The sequence below is a fragment of the Dendropsophus ebraccatus genome, unplaced genomic scaffold (genome assembly GCF_027789765.1).
Source record: "Dendropsophus ebraccatus isolate aDenEbr1 unplaced genomic scaffold, aDenEbr1.pat pat_scaffold_2143_ctg1, whole genome shotgun sequence".
Lineage (NCBI taxonomy): Eukaryota > Metazoa > Chordata > Amphibia > Anura > Hylidae > Dendropsophus > Dendropsophus ebraccatus.
The window spans coordinates 4,645-11,544 of record NW_027209585.1 but is presented as its reverse complement, the minus strand read 5'-3'; the positions used below and the strand labels follow the sequence as shown (position 1 = coordinate 11,544).

The 6,900-nt window shown below is 43.1% G+C and overlaps 1 pseudogene; it reads left to right on the top strand.

Moving 5' to 3' along the window:
- Positions 1-326: 326 nt before the first annotated feature.
- LOC138775826 (protein transport protein Sec23B-like) lies at positions 327-2,681 on the top strand (annotated as a pseudogene).
- Positions 2,682-6,900: the final 4,219 nt, after the last annotated feature.

The window sequence follows — 6,900 nt, the reverse complement described above, 5'->3', positions numbered from 1 at the left end:
CACAATGCACCTATTCCTCAAGGAGGTCGTGGAGCTATTCAGTTTGTCACTCAATACCAGCATTCCAGCACACAGAAACGTATACGAGTCACCACAATTGCCAGGAAGTAAGTATCTGCTTTCATGTATCTGTTGCACAGACAATACCACCTGCAGTGAAGCCTAGCTAACCTTGGCTGATTCCCCCCCCCCTTTTGTCAGCTGGGCAATGCTCAGACACAACTGCAGCACATCGAGGCGGCCTTTGATCAGGAAGCTGCAGCAGTGCTGATGGCACGTCTTGGGGTCTATAGGGCCGAGACCGAAGAGGGACCAGATGTTCTACGATGGTAGACAGACAGCTCATCAGGCTTGATAAGTGTCACGTAATATCAAAGAAATACACCACATCTGCACACCATGAATAATCTGCTCAGCAACAGCATGAAAAACATCCTCAGGGCCCTATTACACGGCCCGATGACATTCTGTAAGCCAACCACCTATCTCTTAGATCGTGCACTCTCTCACTGAGCCCAAACACTGCACAATAATCGTGCAGCAAGCTTGCGCAGGCATTTTTAGCGATGTCCATGCAGTCCTTGTAAAAAACAAAATAAATAAACTAAGTATCTTCTCCATGCTCCCTGACATCCTGCTAGCTTTGTGCCGCTCCTGGCACTGTGGGAAGTGACATGCTGCCCAGCCAGTCACCCGGACAGTGCTGCAGCTGATTACTGGCTGAACCTTGATAGCCAAGGTTGTGCAATACTGCAAATCATAGAATGTACCTAACCACAGTCAATGCCTGCTAGTCCAATATAACATTTACTGTCCAGAGCAATGATATAGTCATTGTCCCTCCACAGATTGCCTTTTGATTCTTTACATCTGACACAAACACTGAGCACATTTTATGGCTATAGGAGAGCACATTGTCTGTTTTCTTAACAAATTAATGCTTTATTACAGTGCCAGAAGTTTGGACAGTACAACAAGATGATCCCACTTCCTTCAGACTTTCAGACACGTTTTCCCTTTTACCCTCAGGTAATTATTTTCTTGTTTTTGTAATTTTAAGAAATAAGTTCAACTTGTTGAACTATTAGTTTCTAAAAATGTATATTAAAATATTTCCCCTCTTGCACTACAGTTCATGTTCCACTTGAGAAGATCTCCTTTCCTGCAAGTGTTCAATAACAGTCCAGATGAGTCTTCATACTATCGCCATCACTTTGCCAGACAAGACCTGACCCAGTCTCTTATCATGATCCAGCCCATTCTCTACTCTTACTCTTTCTATGGTCCTCCAGAGGTACAGTATTATTTACACTTTATAAAGGTGATAATGTTGCTCAAAACTATATGGTATACTTACCTTTTTTCCTTTTTAATAGCCAGTGTTGTTGGACAGCAGTAGCATTTTAGCTGACAGGATTCTGCTTATGGACACTTTTCTTCCAGATTGTCATCTACCTTGGAGAGGTAAGTTTAGTTGTTTTTCCCCTTGATATAATCATTTTTCCATTTCCCAATGTGTCACATGATCTGAGCATCGGGATCCCTACGTATTTGAAAGAAAAAAAAAAAAAACATGATCCTTGATTCTAAAACAGTACTATGCCTGTACAATGGGTTGTGGCTGGTATTGTAGCTCAGCCCTGCCCTGTTTAATAAAAAAGTTTATATATTTACACACACACTATAATATGTAATATCTTATATTTTTCTTTCTTGCAGACTATTGCACAATGGAGAAAAGCTGGTTACCAGGACATGCCAGAGTATGAGAACTTCAAGCATCTTCTACAGGCACCACTAGATGATGCTCAAGAAATCTTACAAAGCAGATTTCCAATGCCGCGCTACATAAATACAGAACATGGAGGCAGCCAAGTAAGTAACGTTATTGTAGAGGCAAATAATGTTTGAAGGAACTTGTATGTACCAGCATGTTCTTATATTTTCTCTGTGTTTTTTAGGCTAGATTCTTGCTCTCCAAAGTCAATCCCTCACAGACGCACAACAATATATACAGCTATGGACAGGTAAGCAATAGAATAGACTGATAAAGACAGACCGCTACATGCAGCAGTAGGATGACACTTGGCTTGTAAAATGTCCACCTAAACTCTGTTATTTACAGAATTGTATATTTTTATAGAGATCTGAGTACTATTTATATAATCTGCTCTAATTTTTGTCAATAGTTAAAATATACAATTCCACCACTAGTAGAAAACAATATGCACAATGTTTTTATTATAGCAATCTGCAGGTCCTATTGCTGTAAACTCTCCATCTCCTTCCTTTAGATGGACAGTGTTGGTCCATTGCAGGGATGTCTGGGACCCCAGGTGCCGCAGCATTCTAGTCCCTTCTTTTTTATTACACAGACACAGGAGTTTTGTCCATACACATGAATGACACTTAGCTGTAGAACCAAGCCCAGTCGCATGTGAATGTACAATGCCTGTATAAAAAAATGAAAGCCCTGTTTACTCTGGGGTCAGTCTCCCATCCCTTAATGGCCAGCCTATGAGTTGTTTTGTTATGGAGAACCCCTTTATCAGCTCATAGTGTTAGACTTTGATGTGTCAAAGTTGACTGTGACTTAAGTCATTGTATATGTAATGTCCTGCTCTGTGTACTAACCATATCTTTCTCTGTCCCCCCTATAGGATGGTGGAGCCCCATTCTGACAGATGATGTTAGTCTACAAGTTTTTAATGGATCATTTGAAAAAGCTGGCTGTTTCTACCGCATCATAGCTGAAACAAAGTGGACATAAATATTTCAGATACAAGCAATGGAAGAGTAACGCCATTTTTTAGACAAAGACACATTCCCCTCCCTATGTAGTTGAAGGAACTAATCAAAGTTTTACCAGACGTTGATAAGATGTGAAGTAACGTTTTTGATGTAGTCCTATCTTAAGTTTAATTTATTATTTTTGTTTTACAAATAGAATTACAGTCGCATATGTTAACACTGATTGTATATATTCAGAATGCCTTGTTATTTCTCCCCCATCTTCACTTTTGTTTATTCAGTACATAAAATCCCATAGTTAAAAAAAAATCTGCCAAAATGAATTTTTTTTTCCCCTTAGTATTAACTGTGATTATTGAGCAGACAAAATATGATGTTGCAGAGGAGTTTCCGATCTGGGTTCAGTGTGACAGCTGGAATTATATTACAGCAATCTACAATGGGTATGGAAAGTGTTTCGACTAGAGATGAGCAAACCTCGAGCATGCTCGAGTTGATCCGAACCCGAACTTTTGGCATTTGATTAGCGGTGGCTGCTGAAGTTGGATAAAGCCCTAAGGCAATGTGGAAATCATGGATATAGTCACTGGATGTATCCATGTTTTCCAGACAACCTTAGAGCTTTATCCAAGTTCAGCAGCCCCAGCGAATCAAATGCCGAACGTTCGGGTTGGGATCGACTTGAAGCCGAACCCGGTTCATCTCTAGTTCCAACCCCTTTAAATTTTTCCCTTTTTTTTCATTGCAGCCATTTGGTAAGTTTTAAAAAAGATTTATTTTTTTGTGCTCATTAAGTATTCAGACCCTTTGCTCAGTATTAAGTAGAATCCCCTTCCCTTTTGAGCTAATACAGCCATGAGTCGTCTTGGGAATGATGCAAGAAGTTTATCACACCTAGATTTGAGGATCCTCTGCCATTCTTCCTTGCAGATCCTCTCCAGTTCTCTTAGGTTGGATGGTGAATGTTGGTGGACAGCCATTTTCAAGTCTCTCCAGAGATGCTCAATTGGGTTCAGGCCAGGGCTGTGGCTGGGCCAGTCAAGAATAATCACAGTTGTTCAGAATGGTCACAGTTCAGAGCACTTTGGAAGAGGTTTTCATCCAGGATATCTCTGTACTTGGCTGCATTCATCTTTACCTTGGTGAGAGAGAAAAAGAACCCCCAAGATCACAGTGGCTGAGCTCCAAAAGAAAACAAATAAAAAAAAAAAATTGAAACACTACTAGGGATTGAGTGGGACTTGCTTAAAGGGGTATTCCAGGAAAAATCAATAAATTAGCTATGGAAAGGGTTAACCACTGGTGACCAGCACTGAGCCCCCACAACCGCTGGTACAGCAGGCTCAGGGGACCTGGAGCGTGGTGGGATGCAGAGCACTAAACTTTGATTGGCTACACGCTAGCCAGCCAGTCAGGGTTCAGTGCTCTGCTGCTAAGAAGGAGGAAAGCCAGACGCCGGCCGCGTATGGTGACATCACCGAACCGGAAGAAGAGGATCCGCGAGTCGCAGCTCACGTGACCAGACCGGAGATCTCCTTGGGGGGCCAATAAAGGACTGGTAAGTATATTAGGAAAGGGTTAACCTTGGTTAACCCTTTCCATAGCTAATTTATTGATTTTTTTTTTTTCTGGAATACCCCTTTAAGTCTGAGCATGGGCATACAGGGTGTTACCAACACAGCAGTCATATGATAACTTGCTTAGCTGTCTCCTCCGTCACTGCCATTGCACCCTATCCTGCAGCCTTATGATTGAAAATAAAGGCTACGGTAAGAAGAGTCTTAAGTGAAAAATTGACAGTTCATAAAAATAGTGTCCTGCCAGATTAAGTTAAAGGACAACTCTGGCGCTGATAAAAAACTAAACAATCAATTATAAACATAATTTTCCCACTTACCATCCCTCCTGAGTATGTCTCTGTTTGAATTTCCTGCCGTTTGCAGGTCCCTGAAGCTGGTGTCTTTTATTTTTTTAGCTTTCGGACTTTTGGTCTGCAAGCAGTTCGCTCGATTGTAATGCCTGTGATCCCGGGTGCATAGTTGTGATCCCGGGAATATGCGGGAAGGATATTCCAGGGAATCTTTCTGGATTTCCCTGGAATATCCTGGCCGCATATTCCCGGTACCGTAACTATGCACCCGGGATCACAGACATCACGATTGAGCACAGATACCGTCTGACTTTTGGTCTGTGCATCTTTAGTGGGGGGTTGAGGGGGGAAAAGATAGGGAAGGGGGGCAGATAGGAGATTGAAGCATATTACAAAGTTATATTACTTTGTAATGGTGCGTTTACACAGAGAGATTTATCTGACAGATTTTTTTAAGCCAGGAATGGATTGGAAAAGAGGAGAAATTCCAGTCTTTCCTTTGACACGTTCCCTGTTTATACTCTGTTCCTGGCTTTGGCTTCGGCTTCAAAATCTGTCAGATAAATCTCTCTGTGTAAACACACTATAATGCTGGGTTTACACGGAACGATTATCGTGCGAATTTGCACGATAACGATTTAATTCGAACGATAATCGTACCTGTAAACACAGCTAATGATCAAACGACGAGCGAGAAATTGTTCATTTTGACCTTTTAACAGGTTCTTAAATCGTCGTTCGCAAAAAATTCGCCGATCGTTCTGTGTAAACAGTAGTTGTGCGATAGTCCGGCCGCAGCCCCGCCCGCCGTCCAGCCCCCCGCCCGCAGCCCGGCCCCCCTCTCATCCGCAGCCCCCTGCGCCGGCTCGATTGCCACCCCCGCCGCCGCCGCTCTGATCACAACCCCCGCCGCGACCATACTTTACCTGCTCCGCGTAACAGGTCTTCCACATCCCCGGCTCCCCTCTTCAGTGCACTGATTGGCTGAAGAGGGGAGTTGGGAATTTTAAACAGAGCCGTTTGAAATTGCGGGCTCCCCTCTTTAGCCAATCAGTGCTGCCTTGCATTGATTGGCGGGGGGGGGGGGGGGGGGGGGGGGGCTGGGTTGACCGTGGGGGGGGCTGCGGGGCGCGCGATCGCAAAACGATTTTCCATACGATATATCGTACTGTCTAAACGCTGATCGTTATAAAAAAAAATTGTTACTTCGAAATCGTTAATTGTACGATCGGCCCAATAATCGCCTCGTGTAAACTTAGCATTATGGTGCGTTTATACAGAGAAATTTATCTGACAGATTTTGGGAGCCAAATCCAGGAATGGATTTGATAAGAAGATAGATCCAGAATTTCTTTATGACCTGATCCCTGTTTATAGTCTGTTCCTGGCTGTTTGTGTAAACGCACCCTATGGCTGGGTTCACACTACGTATAGTTCAGTCAGTATTGTGGTCCTCATATTGCAACCAAAACAGGAGTGGATTAAAAACACAGAAAGGCTCTGTTCACCCAATGGTGAAACTGAGTGGATGGCCGCCATATAACAGTAAATAATGGCCATTATTCAATATAACAGCCGTTGTTTTAAAATAACAGCAAATATTTGCCATTAAATGGCGGCCATCCACTCAATTACAACATTATGTAAACAGATCCTTTCTGCGTTTTTAATCCACTCCTGGTTTTTGGTTGCAATATGAGGACCACAATACTGACTGAAATATACGTAGTGTAAACTCAGTCTAGAACTCTATGCAAAACTGGTAATAAGTGAAAATTAGGAAAATAAGCAGATAACAAATGTGGATAAAGTAATTCCTTATATACAACAGTCAGAGCAACTGGAGACTAAATAATTTCTATGTAGTGGACAGGAGTGTCTCCAGGGTCCTGAACAGATCACACTGGGTCCCAGAAAAATAAAATGAAGCCGTCCTCACCTGGTATCCAAAGAAGCAGCTCCTCCTGGCACAGGTAAAGAGGTGATGGTGCTCCGCAGGGACTTCAGTGGGACCCCTGCCTTTGTGGGCATGGAAGGGGCTCCCCCCCCCCAAATTTTACCACTGGTGGCCTGGGTGCTTATAGGTAAAGGCGCAGGGGGCGGGGCTTCCTGGGACAGGCTCCTCAAAATCGGGACTGTTGGCAACTATGGTAGTATCACACTGTACTGTAGGGAGACATCACTAGACAGCCAATCAGCAAGTAGCTGACGAAGTGCCAGAGGTTTCTGAGGTTTGCAATATTATCTTTGGGTGCACATCCTCTATTTTAAGAAAGTTG